The sequence below is a fragment of the Bactrocera latifrons genome, unplaced genomic scaffold (genome assembly GCF_001853355.1).
Source record: "Bactrocera latifrons isolate USDA-ARS-PBARC rearing strain unplaced genomic scaffold, ASM185335v1 scaffold_377, whole genome shotgun sequence".
NCBI classification, from domain to species: Eukaryota; Metazoa; Arthropoda; class Insecta; order Diptera; family Tephritidae; genus Bactrocera; species Bactrocera latifrons.
Window position 1 is genome coordinate 102,839 of NW_017537020.1, and position 17,253 is coordinate 120,091.

The following is a 17,253-nucleotide window of genomic DNA, read 5'->3' on the forward strand; positions in this document are numbered from 1 at the left end:
TTTTATTTTATTTGGACAGTATGTCCATCTTTATTCCGAGTCAATTCACAACTGACTTACATCTTAATAGCTAGTTCTTTTATATGCTAAATTTATGCTAACGCACCTGAAAGTTTGCTGGCTAAATTCTGAGAAGAGGTTATTGAATTTACGTACTGATCGGAAATCGCTCAAACAGCTGTGTCATTAACATTGGTGAAATAAAGTGCGCGTGTTTGTAACATTTGTAACACCGCTTGTGTTTACTTAGACTTGTATGCATACCTTGTCGCAAGACAGTTCACTACACAATATTTCTTTGAACAAAATTTATGTTGTGGTTACCTAACTGTCCATGTATTTGTTGCTCCGCGGATAATTTTCTAAATAAAATTGCTCACGATTCAGCAAATACGTTAGCATCATCGCGTTCTTTCCTTGAATTCTTGACTTGGTCGCGATGTTCGGATTTGTTGTCCGTTCGTTTTCGTGTTGTTTTAGAATCCATCAAAAAATAAAAAGGAAACTGAAATTAGTTAAACTTTTTATTTATTCCACTCGCTTCATTTCTTGATGTCATAGAAAATCTAACTAGTAAAAATGTCGGCTCATAAATATCTTCACAGCCAGCACCAGACTTCGTCGATTTTTTTATTTTGGAAAGCTCACGCCTATAGCAATTCCTCATGCCATTTATACGTTTTTCACAATGGCTATCGTAGCATTCGAATCAAATTCCTTGTACTTTGTTAAAAGAATTTCCATTAAATAATATTTTTTCACTTCTCAACAAATAACCCATTATCTGTTAAAGCCGTTGTATAGCTCTGAAGTCTTTCGACGTATGAACAGAGAACATAAAACAATGAAAAGATGCAGAGAGAGACTGTAAAGACATAGAGAAGGTGCAGGTTGGACATCGAACATTTGTAAAACTTGAACCATGGAACTGACGCTGTGAAACGTTAACATTGTTTACAGTTCTCTCACATACTCAATCAGAATGTGAAGAGAAATAAATGTATGTATTTACATTCTCTGACGATAGCATGTATGCCCAATCAGGGAATATTGAAGAAAAATAAGTTCTTTGATATTCCTTATTTAACAGCGAAAATTTTGAACAAATACAGCTCTCTCACATACCTAAGAATATGAAGAGAAATAAATATATGTATGCAACTTAAGTAACTCACTTTTGTTAAATTTTAGTACACAGTTTAATTACGTTGTCCAAATTTTCATTATAGTGTTGCTGTGATTTCGTTGTGCTGAACATGCACAAGGTGCTTTCCAAAATAAACAGGACTTTTTGAATCTAGCATCACCTGGTGGCGCTATCTCTATGTCGACTGGTGCGTTAGAATCTGCTATCTTTATCAATTATCCAGTGAGAATTTCATGACATTTCATTGATTGGTAGTGAAATACGATACGAAAATGAGCTTCGAACAAAGAGCCAACATTAAATTTTGCTTTAAAATTGGTAAAACTTTCATCGAAAGGTTTCAATTGATGAAACAAGTTTATGGCGATTATTGCCTATCCCAAGAGAAGAGCCTAACCCATGGAAATGAACTTCCCCAAAACATCGATTTATCGAATTTTGACCGAACATTTGGGCTTACGAAAGGTGTGTGCACGGTTTGCTCCGCACAAATTGACAGATGATACACATTTTCACCATTAACCACTCCCTGCATTCACCTGATATGGCACCGTGCGACTTTTTCCTTTTCAGAAAAATGTAATTCATGGGCAGGTCATTCGTAAGGAGATTTCAGAAAAATGTTTGTTTGAGTGCAGTTTTAAGTTTTTCCCTTTCACTCCAAAAGCGCGGGCAATAAAAGAAAACATGCTCAGAGTCTTCACAGCACTCTGAACACGACGGACAATTCGGACTAATGTCGTGCTGGAATCTGTATAGATAGCTTTTAAAGCATCCGTGTCCACTTAGTATTTGGGTTAGGGGGAAATCCAGGTCCCCATGTCGTCTGTCGATCCGGTACGAGTCTGTAGGTCCACCGTCCTTTGAGTGAGATTTGCCACCGCTGCTGCCATATAGTTAAGCTTTTCACTCTCTCTCTTCTTTTGGCTCCCCTAGTTGGCTCTGATAATTTGTACACTCGCTCGTATTCGTCACCCTGGATGTCAATGGGCATCATACTGGCTACTACTTCAGCAGCATAGCTTGAAATTGTTCGGAAAGTACTGATAACTCTAAGTGCCGACAGCCTGGTACGCACACAGCCTTTATTTGCCATCATTCTTGATAAGGCATTCAGGATTTTGTTCGCTTTACCTGCAGTGTATTCTAGGTGGTCCTTAAATTTGAGCCTTGAGTCTACTATTACTCGCAAATATTTTAGGTGTGGCTGTGAATGAATCTGGCACTCCCCTATGGTAAGAGGAATACTCGTCTCCACTTTTCTTGTACTTATGAGTAAGACTTCAGTCTTTTGCTCCGCCAGTTTTAAACTCATTGAGGAGACGCATTGGCGCAGACCGTTAAGGCACTCGTTGCGTTTGCTCCGCAGGTCATCGAGGTGTTTAACAACTGCTACCACAATAAGGTCATCCGCGTACTAATTTAATAGCTTTCGGTTGGTGTCGCCTTAGTACCCCATCATACATTACGTTCCATAAAAGGGGACCTAGTACCGAGCATTGCGGTACTCCGCTTGAGATAGAGTAGATCTTGGTGCCTTCATCTGTATTGAATAGAAGTCCAAAAGATAATGAGGAACGTGCAAGTCATGCAGAGCCTTGATTATGTTTACCCACTTTGCTGAGCTAAAGGCATTCTTCACATCTAGGGTGATCATCGCACAATATTTTTTTGTTCCGCCTTTCCATCGCTTGCCACGCATTTGGCGGTGTCAACGACATCGTATAAGGCGTCAATGGTGGACCTCTTTTTCATAAAGCCGTATTGTCTTTCTGATAACCCGCCGGCTTTCTGGATTACTAACTCCAAGCGGTTTCTTACTATGCTTTCATATACTTTGCCAATAGTATCAAGCATGCACAGAGGTCGATATGATGAAGGTTCATCCGGAGGCTTTTTTGATTTAGGGAGTAGAACCAAACGCTGAACTTTCCATGGGTCGGGAAATATTCGTTCTTTTAAGCACGCATTATACATTTCTGCGAACAATTTTGTTTTCAAAGTCATAGATTCTTTTAATGCTATGTTTGGTATGCCATCTAACCCAAGCGCTTTGCTTCATTTAATTTTTCCCATTATGGCCAATATTTCTTCTTCGCTAACTAGCCACCACGGCTCTATGACTTCGGTTCGTGGCTTAGGATAAGAAATAGTGTGGTGTTTTGGGAAGAAAGTTTCCATGATATTTCTCATAAAGGATGCGCTTTTGTGCTGTTGTGCCTTATTTTTGAATTTAGACATACAGATTTTGTATGCTGTTCCCCAGGGGTCTTCGTTTGCTTCCTCACAGAGTTTTTCAAAACGCCTTCTTTTTACTGCGGCCAATGGCTGATTTTAAAAGCTCCTTCTGACTTTTAATATTTGTCTGAGATTGCTTTCATTTTCTTCCCGTTGATTACGTTGCAGACGGCGTCTAGCTGAATGGCAGAGCTTTTTAAGTCCAGCTATATCTTCATTTCACCAATACGGTTCTTGTGATGTACTATCTTTCGCATGGTTGCCTCGCATGCTGTGACCAATTCTTTTCGCACTGAGGATACCAAGTGCATGGCGTCTAGAGCAAGTTCCAGGAGGAAGTCTTTAATTGAGGCACTCTGAGGAGCTAACAAAGTATATACTTCGTATATTTGCCCATATGAAATAATTATCACCTCCGGAGTGAGACATAAACCTTTGTCCTTTACATGACCATATTGCAGCCTTGCCAGACATGTCTGAAGTCCAGGTGCTTTCCGAACGGTGGGAGTATTGCTCGCTTAAAAATCTGCGTCCTCATTTTTTGTTTATGCATCGTGTAGACCTTGCACATGAAGATGTACATTTCTATTTGAGGCTTATGTCGAGGAATAGAAAACTCTTGGGTGGCTAGGATTATATGATGCATCAAGCGAAGTTCAGGGTGTAGCATTAATATGTGTACATAACGGATAAGTAATGTGGCAAGTTGTGATTTTTCTGACAGAATTATGAGGTGGCGTTTGTTATATGTAAGGCTTGAGTTGGCAAGCGGACCATTAGCACAAAGCAGACCTTTTTTTTTTATCCAGAAATGGATTTATTACTAAGAAAAGCCCCTTTTATTAATCGGCTTCGATTCTCTTAGTAGTGACATCTCCCTGCTGAAAGAGCGCGATTGAGTGTAGGTAGTGAGAGCGATCTTTGTCTTTTGTAGGTCTAGGTGCCTCAATGTATCACCGTGGGCATATAATATATATTGAGGGTTTTCCCTTAACTTTAATCTTGAGTCGCTCAATGAACTTGAGCATGTTAGCGATTACCCTGAGTGCTCGGGCGCATAGGCGATGGTGGCCAAGAATCGGGAGATTCTGCTAACCATCGGAGACCATTCCACTAAAGAGTGGTGGAGGTAAGGTGCAGGGGTTTTCTTCTTTCTTGTCTGTAGATCAGCAGGATTCTAGGCACTTTCTACTTGTCGCCACTAGGTCAAGGATTTGAGACGTTCGATTGGAAGTATATTATTGTTTTTAGAGGATCTATCTTTGCCTTGGCTATTAGTAGGTGACTGGTGGTCGCTGTGTCTGTTTTTGTGTGCACATTAATGGTAACACATACGCCTTTTCAGAGGCGTGACAGAAGCCATGTAGTTCAACTGCACTGGAGCATAACTTTTCGATCGGACTTAGATCTGTGAGATACTACTCAGATTGCGAACTGGGACCACTTTCCTAAACGAAGTGATTTCACTTGTTCATCCCGGTCAGTTCCGTCTATCCACAATTCTTGTATTAGAATTTTGCTTGTATCATAATTGGCGAAAGCCATCCGGCGGGGTCGAAAAGTTTTGCCACCAAGGATAAAATTTACCTCTTCGTTATGGCGGATTGTGCGGATATGAACTCAGTAGTGTAAGAAAAGTGGTCAAATATCGCTGTTTCAAAGTTCTTGTTGTGTTTTCCTTTTCAAATTGAAGGAAATTAGTGTCTAATAGATTTTCTTTAGGTATATCCTTTAAAATATTAGGGTGGTTCATCGTTATTTTTTTCACGGAAACCCTGCGGTTTTGAGAGCTTGTGTCACTCGTATGCTTGACTCTGGCTCCAGACAGAATATCGTCCACATACGTTTGTGTTTTCAACATTTTGTTGCCAGATCAAATTCTGACTTTGTGCCTTCTGCCGGTTCGTGGAGTGTACGAATGTCCAGATATGGGGCACAGTTTACGCCAAAAGTAACTCTTTCCTATTTAAAGCCGCGTAGTGGACTATTGGCAGATTTTCGGAAAATAGTCCGCTGAAAATCTTGATCATCTTCATGTACGCGTACGTATTTGTATATATGTACACCAATTTAATATGAAAAGCATTAAATTTGGTTGGAATAGAATATCATTTAGGGAATTCCCGGAGCTAGTGGATCTTAAGGCATTGAACAGAACTCTAACCTTTGTTGCTTTTTGTAGGCTTTACTACTGCATGATTAGGCAAGTAAAATGAGTAATATTTTCCTTTTATAATTTTTTCACATGGGCTTTCTTACCCCATCTGTTCTAAATGGAGGTATTCTTCTAAGACACCATTATAAACTTGTTTGAGCTCACCGTTTCTAAGTAGTTTTTAGAAACTGCTGTGTTGCAGAGGTGCGAGGGTGACTTAAGGCGATTGTGTTAGGAAATTGTTGTTTGAGTGGTACGAGTAGTACGACATACCGACCATTATCTGATCTAGTAAAGTCTTCACAACACTGATCTTCAGGGGTTGTGATTGAAATGGGAGGGAGTTCTTCTATCTCCCAAAATTTTCTCAATTCTGAATTGAGGTACTCATTTGAGATTTCCTCAACTTGAGTTGTCATTGTTGTGCCTGGTTCCGTAACTAGTCCACTTAGGATCCAACCGAAAATAGTCTTTTGTGCCAAAATTGTGTTTACAATTTTCACAATACCTTCGAGTATTATCTGTGGTACGAGATTCTCATGACAGTTCCTGCACAGTCGTCCTGGGAAATGGATGTTTTTTCAACAAACTGCTACAGCGTTGCTTCGTAGTGATAGCATCTGGTTATTATGTGCCGCCGTAAAAATAGTCTTCCTTTTACATACATCTTTAAAGTAATAGAAATTATAGCTAAATTGTTGAGTGACTCGGTTTTTAATATTGAATGGATCTTATTGTTGACAAAAATAATTAGGTAGAGTAACCCTAGTAGCGGTAGAGCAATCGAACGGATAATATGAGTATTATCTATGTCCATAATGACAGCCGTATTTCTGGCCAAAATAATTTCGTAAAGGTGATCCGTATTTTGAGTTTATTGCTGTTCGTCGAAGTTAAGATCTTAAATGTTATTTAGTTAACGAAAATTGTCTATATGAACTACAGCACAGCCCAGGTCTTCTTGAACCACGCCTTATAAGTACCAGGGGGTGAGTGTTCCCTAAGCGCTCATTTGATGTAATATGTTTGGGGGTAAGCTGGAAGAATTATTTAATTAATTTTGCTTTCACAATCTTTAAGCATGTAAGCATGTGATAAACAGTTTGTGCACAGTCTTACAAAATTGTTTCGGTCAATGATATTTAATTTTTTAAATTTCCCGCAAGCATTAAGTTTATGTCCCTCTTTGCATAGTTCGCGTGACGTTTGTTTGCATTGTTCGGATGTGGACGTTTGATTTTTAAAGAAGCTTCTATTTAAACTGTTGTTGCTACTGGCTTGAAACCTGTGGAGGATTCTATTGACGTTATGTTGAATACGTTTTGGTGTGGTTATTTTTTTTTCTACCCTTTCGGCTATTTCGTACTGGGTTTCTTTCATTTATTGCCACGTGGAGCATTTTTTTCTTGATGAGAGCGATTGTTCCCACAAAAATAACGTTTTTTCTGGTAAGGAAGGTGTGCATATCTTTACCGGTATAGTCCCTGCTGTCTGTGGGAATGCTTTGTGTCGATAACACCGACAAACAGTAGGTTGAAGTTTGAAAAATTCTTCACTTATTTCCCTTTGAATTTTTGGCAATATTCGTTCGTTTTCGTATCTTGACTTCAGGGCTTCCCAAGCCAAATTGAAACCATCGTCGTTAAGAGCGAACTGTTTTACTGTTACGCCTGCTTGACTTTCAGTTTTGTATCTGAGGTGATACAATTCATTCCTTCATGAAATATTTCTGTATCGCATGCTGGCACTTTGAGATGAATGCTTGAACTTGCCTCTTGACTTCATCATATTATACGATTTGTCATATGCAGCTTGGAGACGCGTTCAAAAATTGTCTTTTTTGATTTCTAATACCGATTGGGAATTATCTTGAATCGGTGAAGATGAAAATCGAGTGCAGTGTCGCATCAAACTGTCACTCTCAGCAATGAATTTCGTATATGACATATCTTTACCCTCTTTAGTTTTGTAGCATTTTGCTTTGAGCATGTAGCTTCTGCCGGTGCATGTGCATGAACTTTTTTCGTATTTTGATTCTTTTGAATCTAAGTTCATTTAGAAAATGTAGTTTTTTAAAATAATTATTCTCATTGTTGACACCGCCCCCGCCACGCTGCTTTTGCCACGTCTGTATCGGCAGAGCAATCTTTTCTTTTCCTCTTTTTAGAAGTTTTTTTCGAAGTTTTAAATCGCGCGCAACTAAACACTAACTAAAAAGTTGCGCGCTCTCTTCTTTTGCGACAGCTTAGCTATACAGTCATGGTAAGTGTTTTTCCAATTTGTTATTTTTAAAATAGATACATTATAAGAAACCTTTTGTTTTTTATTCCGTCCGTTTCCTTACGGCCAACCACAACTACGGAACGAGCCACACCGTGCTCCACCACCTAATTATCATTGGTCCTTCGAGCCGGATAAGAGGCAATAAGTTGGTTTTTATTTAAAGTGAAAGTGCATAATTTGCCCAATTCCGCAACTCGCAAGTTACAGCCAAACATATATTGGATTTGTGCTCTGCAAGGTATAAGGCAATAGATTGGTTAATTTGTGACTAAGTTATAATATCTACAAAACCAACTGTGCTGTGTGAAGTAGAGACCAAAACTTATTTTTGGCATTCTACCCACAAAATCAACGCACAAGACTGCTGGTAGTATTGTACTTCATTTAATTTCACTTTGCAAAAAAGACCACACACTGTTATTCGAAAAAATATTATAAATTTCTTGGACACACAAACATCGTCTGGAGCATCAATAATCTCTCTCGGTTTGTTTGTTTTTTCTTGTGGTAAAGAAGTAAAGGGAGAGCAGCGCAGCAGCCATTCCAGAAGAACAGCAACAAACAGAATAGTGTAGTGTTAAATACGAAAATAACCCAGTGAACAAAGTGAAAGTGATTAGTTGATAAATCAAATAAATGCTTGTGAATTTTTATCTGTATTGTATTTGGATTTAAAAAAAGCAATTAAGCACACATCAATTGTGTTTGTGTACATAGTCGAAGACTAGGCTTGGAAGTGCAGCGGGCCGATTACCCATCAAGCACATTCAAATTAAATAATTAAATATGGGAAAAATACTTTGAGAAAATACTTTACTCAATTTATTAATTGTTTTTTGTTCTTTCGAAAACACACGCTTCACTAAGAAACAACGCACTACTAATTCTTAGTTTGTCCGTGAGTGCTTCTGTACTTTTGAACTTTATGCAACATATTTGCAAATATTTTTTAAATTTTAATTTCAAAGTGCTAGATCCCATTTTGTGCAACATTTTTGCAGTTCCTGTTCAATTTTCAAAACAATGGAATCCATCAGAGCATTTATCACAGCTGCAGACGCTATACTGGAGTTTTAGGAGTCTTTTACTCAAACAACCAATATGCCTACTCTCTTGAAGTACAACTAACTGAACTGAAATATCTGTGAGCAGAGGTAAAGTCAGAATACAAGTTGTGTTTGCCAAAGATGGATCCTTCCGACACAAGGTCAATTGACGATTAAATATTCAAGCTTTACCACGCTTATTTGTGTTGCGCGGCCTTGATGTGTTCGCCACATGCACAACCTCACGGCGTTCAACCAAAGCTCTACTTCGAGGTCTACAGTGATTCAAGCTGAACGTTTACAACAAACAGTAGAACCAGTGAGGTCTTCCATCAATTTACCGCCATGTGATACCGAAATATTTCATGGCGATGTTTTACAATGGCCCTCTTTTAGAGATATATTTGCCGCCATTTATGGGAATAACCCAAGGCTATCTCCGGTAGAAAAGTTATTCCATTTGAATCAAAAACACGGGGTGAGGCAAAAGCTATCGTTTCGAAAGCGCCACTGACGAATGACGGATTCGCATTGGCTTGGAATAATTTGTCGTGTAAATATGAAAACAAGCGAGTGCTTGTCAACTCACAATTAAATTTATTGTGCAAGATCAAGCATATTTCAACAGAATCTGAGACCGAACTCAGAAATTTACAGCGAGAGATTAATAGCTGCATTTCAGCTTTACAAATACATGGCATCAATGTAGATAGTTGGGATGCCATATTTACGTATTTGTGTTCTATCCGACTACCAGATTATACACTGTCGCGTTGGGAACAATCTCTGGATTCGGATTCAGAGATCCCAAAATGGGTTGAGCTAGACCAATTTCTAACCAAACGGGTTAAAAGGCTAGAGAGAGTATCAAAACTCAAAGGCGAGTTGAGTGCTCAACCCAAGATTAAATCGGATGATGGTGAAGGTCGGATACCAACCTTGTAGTCAAGGATTGGATCCAAACCCATCTATTCCCATCACGCCAGGACAAACAGCATTAAATGTAAACTGTGCTCATCTCAATCACACATTTTGAAAACTTGTCAAAGATACTGCCTAACGCACGGTTAAATGCTGTCAGAAAACTCCACCGCCGCCTTAACTGTTTATCAGACTCACATGAAGTCTAAAATTGTAAAATTATGTTTAATTGTAATAAATGTCAACAGAGACATCACTCCATGATTCACCGCGATCAGAGTAAGGGAATAGCTCAGATAACTGACAGCACAGACACTACCGAGATTTGTACTAAATCTCATGCGGCATCTATTAAGGCCAATATTTCAACTGTGCCTAACAGTCGAAGCATGTTCTTAGGTGCGGACATGGTGACTATATGTTACAACGAGAGCACCTTCACTGTCAGAGCCCTGATTGATTCGGGATCTGAAGCCACCTTCGTAAGCAACAGTCTGCAAAAACGCTTACATCTGGCAAGCAAAAGCGCGAGTTTCAGGATCGTATCAGAACGAGTTCAATCGGTATGCTCGATTACAATTGGCTCGCCCAGTAACAAAAATTCAAGACTAGAAGCGGAAGCGTTGGTACTGCCAAAATTGACTGGACTGCATTCATCTAGGTCAATTAACTCTTCAATTTTAGAAAGGTTACCCAATATCCCCTTAGCGGATAATAATTTCTTTACGAGTCAGGTTGACTTGTTGATCGGAGCGGATCTTTACCCGAAAGTCCCTCTAGATGGGGTAAAATCGAAAATCTTCGAAACCTTCGTAGCACAATGTACAGTGTTCGGTTGGATTTTAACAGGTTCCTTTCACTCCGAAGAAACGAAGATAAAGGCCAAAGGCGACTGATAAAATTCAGCAATAACTCAACATAATATTACTATTTTTATATCTAAACAACATCTACAACATCATCAGCAGCAACAACCCAATAGCAATCTGCGAAATACATTTGCATTGCAACCAATGACCACGGAGAAGATACAAAATCACACCAAATTAATAATGCAAATGTATTGGCAGAACCAGAAATAACCGGCAGACCGTTATCATTAGTAAACCAATCTCAAAAATTAAAGGCCCTATGTCAGCACAGTCAGAGATGGAAGACCAAATACTTAAAAGAACTTCAAAAAGGAAAGAAATGGAAACATTCCCAACAGAACGCCCAAGTCAATGACCTAGTGGTAGTTCGTGATGAAAATTTATCTCCAAATGAATGGAGTTGTGCAGGATAATCAAAGTTGGTCCAACCCTACCAACGAGTTCGGGTGGTGGACATCCAAACTCAACGTGGCTTAATTTCTAGGGCGATAACAAAAATTATAACTTTACCCAATCAATGTTAATTTTCTCACCTTAATAATCTTTTTTTTCGTTTAGAAAATTATTGAAAATGACAACAATCAACTGCCCCCTATGCATTGATAGCGATCTACTCCGCTGATGCCCAAAGTTCCGGCAAATGTCCCCAGAAGTTAGGCTGAGGATCACATTGATCCACCGATATTGCAGCAACTGCCTCGCGTCGTGCCATTCAAAGAATGAATGCGACAGCGTAATACGCTGCAAACGTTGCGGCAACCACACGATGCTTCATGGCATCAGTTCAGACGCCGAAGAACAAGACAACGCTGTCATTGAATTGACATGGGCACAGCAGGAAAATTCGTTGACAATTGGCACGACATATTCGGAGCTTTATCAATAATGTCAACCGACGTCAACAGTCAATCATCCACAAAGCTCTGACCAACGATGCCTCTCCCGCATACCACACGCCCAAGATCGAGCCAGACTCGAGTTGTCTCGATGACTTCGGCGTGCTGGTAACTTCCTTTCGGATTGGCGGCATGGCAACGATCGACTGAGACGCGATTCGTTTCAACGACATTGTCCAGTCCGAGCGGAACGCCATTCGTTTCTCCGGCCACCCCATCCGAAGCGAAGGCGTGGACGAGACGCTCGTGGTCAAGCCGATGCACGCCATATCATCAAGGACAGGCGCGCAACACAACTTGCGGCAATAAAGACTTGCGCTATCAAAAACCGCCTTAATAACTGTTCGAACTGCGATGAGGTTCGTAACAGTGCGTGCCATGATTAGCCCAGTCAGTCCAGCCACTGTTATTCTCGCCTCCACGATTGCGACTGCGCACGCATACACGTGAAGACAGCCGAGTGTTCGAACTAATGTTTCGGGACAACCAGGATGGAGGAACAGAAATCTCCCTGAGTGCCCAAATACAACGTCGTCCGTTACCACCTACGCCAGTAAGGTCTCTGGAAGACCATTTRTTTCAACAATTCCGCAACCTAAGACTGGCAGATAACGAATTCCACAGGGCAGCGCCAGTCGAAATAATCTTGGGAGCGGACGTTTACTCCCAGCTCATGTTGCCCGGGTTACAACCAGCGGAAATGGGCCAACACATCGCCCAAAATACGACACTGGGATATATAATATCCGGTAAACTGCATTTGCAGTAATACTGCAAGGCGGGGAGATTGTTGACATCGCCCCGCCCAATTTCTTTTGTCACGTCTGTATCGGCAGAGCAATCTCTTATTTTCCTCTTTTTCGAAGTTTTATTTCGCGCGCAACTAAACACTAACTAAAAAAGTTGCGCGCTCTCTCCTTTTGCGACAGCTCAGCTATACAGACGTGGTAAGTGTATTTCCAATTTGTTATTTTTAAAATATATGTATTATAAGGAACCTTTTGTGGAATCATTCGCGCTGTCCGTTTCCTTACGGCCAACCAGAGCTACAGAACGAGCCATACCGTGCTCCACCACCGAATTATCAGTCAGTGTATACTGATTATAATGATTCTTTATAAATAAAAATTGAGATCGAAACTCTTTTACGTCAAAAATACGCGTGTTTATTTTATTTTTTTAGTGTATTTAGTTTATTGATACCGTTTCGTATTTGTTGGATATAGTATATAAATTTTTAATTTTATTTCAAAAGGTTGTACTGTAATTGTTAACAGCACTTTATGTGAATATTTATATATATGTATGTGTTATATATTATATAAATACATATATTTTTTGTTTTTCTTTTTGTTTATGTCATTTTGTTACATGTGGACGAACCCTAATACTTGGACTTTTATGTATTTGTTCTTGTGCTATTAAGATCTCGCTGAAGAGATTAATGCATTATTGGGTATACTCGTATAAGCAGGAGTTTGTGCTTTAATTTTTTGTGAGCAATCCTGAGTGTCTTTTGCAAGGCGTATTGCAAGACAGATGCCGATATGGACTTTGAAGATAGTTGAAAGGTTGTTGTAATTCCACCATATATATTATATATGTACATGTATATAAACCTTTTTTTCCATTATTTTGAAATTGGCATAATTTCAATTTACCGTACCGGTCAATTTAAAGAAGTGTTACGATTATTTTCCGATTAATTGCACCCTATGTACGTAGGGTATACCGGAATAAGCGGATTGTATGCTGTATTTAAGATATAGATCGGCAGAATTCATGTATCTCCCTCTTTAAGAAATCGGCAACTCCCAGAGGATATGGATAGAATCTTGCATATATAGGTTCATTATTACTGATGAGAATTGTAGCAAGAACCCGAGATACATGCTTCATCATAGCGTGGAAATTTTCTTTCATGCTCATTGGTACTGACAGGGTCTGGAGCTGGAGATGACTAACATCTTGACTGAAATAGTAATTTAATTGTTTGTTTACCAAAGTCATATTCTATAATGTCTTATTAAGGAGGCCGACGCCTATAGTCTCATCATACAGGGTTAGATTTGGTAAAATGAAAAATTCTGTTATAACACTAAATAAATGTACCTGCACTTGCTGGTAATTGTTGTGAATGTATGGATTTCACTATAAATTCTTTATCTTTATTGGAGGCTCCTATGTCGACAAGAAACCTAATCTCCCGCTTACCTAGTGTCTGGAAAATGTAGGGCCGGAGAGACCTTCTCCTAAAAAATTTACTTCTTCCGACTCCACGTCTTCGACAGCCTGCTCCGACAATTTTTCGTATGTCTCTGAGAAAGAATCCTAATCTTAATTTTGGTTCAGAATATTTACTCTCTAAAGCTGGATTCCTGTGAAATTGGTAACTTTTCGTGGGAGCGGTGACGTGGGGTCCACTCATCACATTCATCGGCTTATGCTGAGGTTGTAAATTTCGATTTTCCTCCTTTTGATACCGATTACAATTTTTTTGCCGATTATTTTTAGATTGCCTTTTTTTTGCCTTCAGCATTTGACCTATTGTACGTGTTCTTACTATTGTTGTCCCTGTTACCGGTTTGGTTGTTTTCCGATTTCTTCGTGACGTTAGTTGACTTATTCACAAAATAGGCTGCGAAAATGTATCTTTTATGATTCGCGTCCACCTCTCCAAAAAGTATATCACATTAGTTCTTCCTGAGCCCAGAAATAAAAACTCTCAAAGCATTTTCTCGATAGTTTTGATTTATTGCTTCTGCAATATTCGCTTCATAAGACATTTTGGTGTTATTAGCGAGTGATGATAACTTTTTCTCTACCTCTTCGTAAAATTCTAAAACAGTAGAAGAACCCTGCCTAAGAATGGACAAATTTACGATTTGATTTTGTAAAGCCCTAAGTCTCTCAACTTACATCATTATTGGTTTCAGTAGTTGTTTTCCATCGCCTAACAGATTGCCGTTGCAGCGACAATTTCTCAGTAAGCGACGCTGTGATGATTCGGTACTCTCTAAGTTGAAACTTTCTCGCTTTTTCGTTTGAACTACAACAATTGGTGATTGTCAACTTCTAGCTTACGTGCTGAAATCGATTGCTCCAAACGCTCAACCAACTGCTTTAAATTATTTACCTAATTCTGAAAACTTTCAGCAACGGATGGTTTTAAGTCTGGATCACAATCAATTATTCAAAGCGTAAGTTTTTTTCACCGAAAAATATTATGCACTTCCGCCAAAGTAAAATGAACAGCGTATTTTTTCCAAAATATTTTTTTTACTATTGTTTACAATCAAAATAAACACGTAAGTAAGAAAAACAAAAAATAATAATAACTAGGACCCCTTTTAGGGGGGTGTACTTAATTGAGTACAGTGGCGTATTACAGGTGGAAATTTTCAAAGCATTGTTTTTCGACACATAATATTTTAAGACATTTTTTGCATTGCCACCGAACTCTAGCGTGATACATAACACACCGTAATGGTTTTTCAAGCGTTTGTGGGTAGTGCCCTACACCATCTTGGGGCAAACCTGGGACCAATGAGGAGGAAGGCCGAGCCATATGTTGTGTTTTTTGGCGGAAGTAGTACCTCGCAATAGAACGTCGAAACAGGAGCTGATCCATGCTATTACTATGATTCATTACATGCAAACGCCAAACATTTGCAATTGTCATATTTGGAATATATGTGGATAAAACCCACCACCACTTTTTCCCGTGAATTGCAATCCTATAGAGAGAAATTGATTGGTCCAATTCATCCACCCCGCCCTTGTGTTTGTTATAAGTTTGAAATACCTTTCGTATGTTTACATCTGTTTTATCACGTTGCAGAGACTACCATCGCTTGACAACTCCTAAAGGTTCAAGAGTATCACAATTTGTCGCCATAGTGCAAACACTATTATCCTTCCATCTTACTAAGCGAATTTCGTTTTGCTTATCAAACCTGAAATCATACGAGGCACGGTTTTCTTTCTTCATCTCTGTAGTACTTCTCATGGGACATTTCTTTGTTCTGTTTTCTCTTATCGTTCCAGTTGCACGATATCCTTTTTAGGTCTACCAAGAGATTATAATTAGTAAAAAAGTTATCAAAAAAAACCTGTTGCCTTGATGGATCAGTCGGCAACCTTTGAAGTAACGTTTTAACAAATCTTGATCCTAAGAGGTCAGTAGAAGCTTCAACGGCTTTTCCACAATAAAAATCAAAAACATAGCAGTATCCTGTCGAACTAACTGCTACCCAATTTTTATAACCAAAACGCACTATTTTTCCACGTGTAAATTGTTTATCAGAATGATGACCAAAATACTTCACCATGGACTCATCGTGCACTACACCCCACTGTAGAAATTTACTCATAAGAATATTAGCTAATGAACGAACTTTAAACATTTTATCCCTCGGTGAACTAGCTTCGTCGTTATTCACAAAATGAATGTTTCTTTTTATATCTCGAAATCTTTGCCTTGGCATACACTTCGATATTATATCAAGACCTACGTTCTCATCATAAGAGCAATACAAATCTTCTCTTGGTAGTTTATGATATCCTGACAGTATCAATATCCCCATAAACTTTTTCAAATCAACAGAATCTAATTGAAGTGTGTGTCTGTTATTTTGATTAGCGTATAATATTGTATTATTTATTATCAAGTTTTTGACGTCTTCATCAAATATTGTCTTAAATATTTCAACTGGTGTGAGATTTTCAAACACGTTTTTTACCTCTTCTTGTCTCTCGGTGACATAACTTGTCTCTTAGTAGAATATATTGGTGAACACTTACGACATACTGGTTGATCTGGCAGCTGACGACGACTTCTCTTTGCCTTTTCGGATAGCGACTCATCATCGCTGCTATCATTTTCACTGCTGGAAACTGAGGCCTCGTCACATCTAAATACTTCTATATTCCCAGGTGTGTCTTGTGGTAAAGAGGCTGTGACCATATCCTCATCGGCGTATTCTTCATCCGTCACCACGCTAGGTTCCGGTGGTATGAACGCGAAGTCGTAATCACCGTTATTGTCACTGTCTTCTAAAACAGCGTTAACGGCTTCTACTAAGCCGTTATAACAGTTAGAAAAGTTAAAACGTTTTGAAGTCATTGTCACGAAACCCTAAAAAAAATTTTCAAAACCATATATGGATTCTGCTGCTGTACTTAGCCAGGTACAATAAAGTTTCAACTAAGATTTTTTTGTAATTACAAGCTGTAATATTCTTGATCATTATTTATATTACAAGAACCAACAACAAAATAACATACTAAAATTAACAATTATACATGTAGATCAACAAAAAAATAATTAAATTGTATGCTTACCTTTATAAGCGTTCACACTGATAAATTATATCCCACTTTGTGACAGATATTGTGGATATTCTCATTTAATTGCTATTATTTTAGCGCACCGTGTATACCGTGTTAAAATAAATGGAACCAAACAACAATAGTTTTAAAAGTTTTACAAATACCTTCAATACTTTTGCTGTACCTGTTCATTTACAGAGGCGCCAAATGGATTAAGTAACGTTGTTAAATTTAGTACACAGTTTAATTAAGTTGTCCAAATTTCCAGCATACTGTTACTGCGATTTCGTTGTGCTGAAGATGAAAAAATTTATGAACCGTAGTCGGCGGCAGTCAGAAGAAAAAAGATAGAAGAAAGATGCGT

At 38.7% G+C, this 17,253-nt stretch overlaps 1 pseudogene; it reads right to left on the bottom strand.

Annotated features, from left to right (window-relative positions):
* Positions 1-14,473: 14,473 nt before the first annotated feature.
* On the bottom strand, positions 14,474-16,524 carry LOC108972079 (annotated as a pseudogene).
* Between the last annotated feature and the right edge of the window lie 729 nt (positions 16,525-17,253).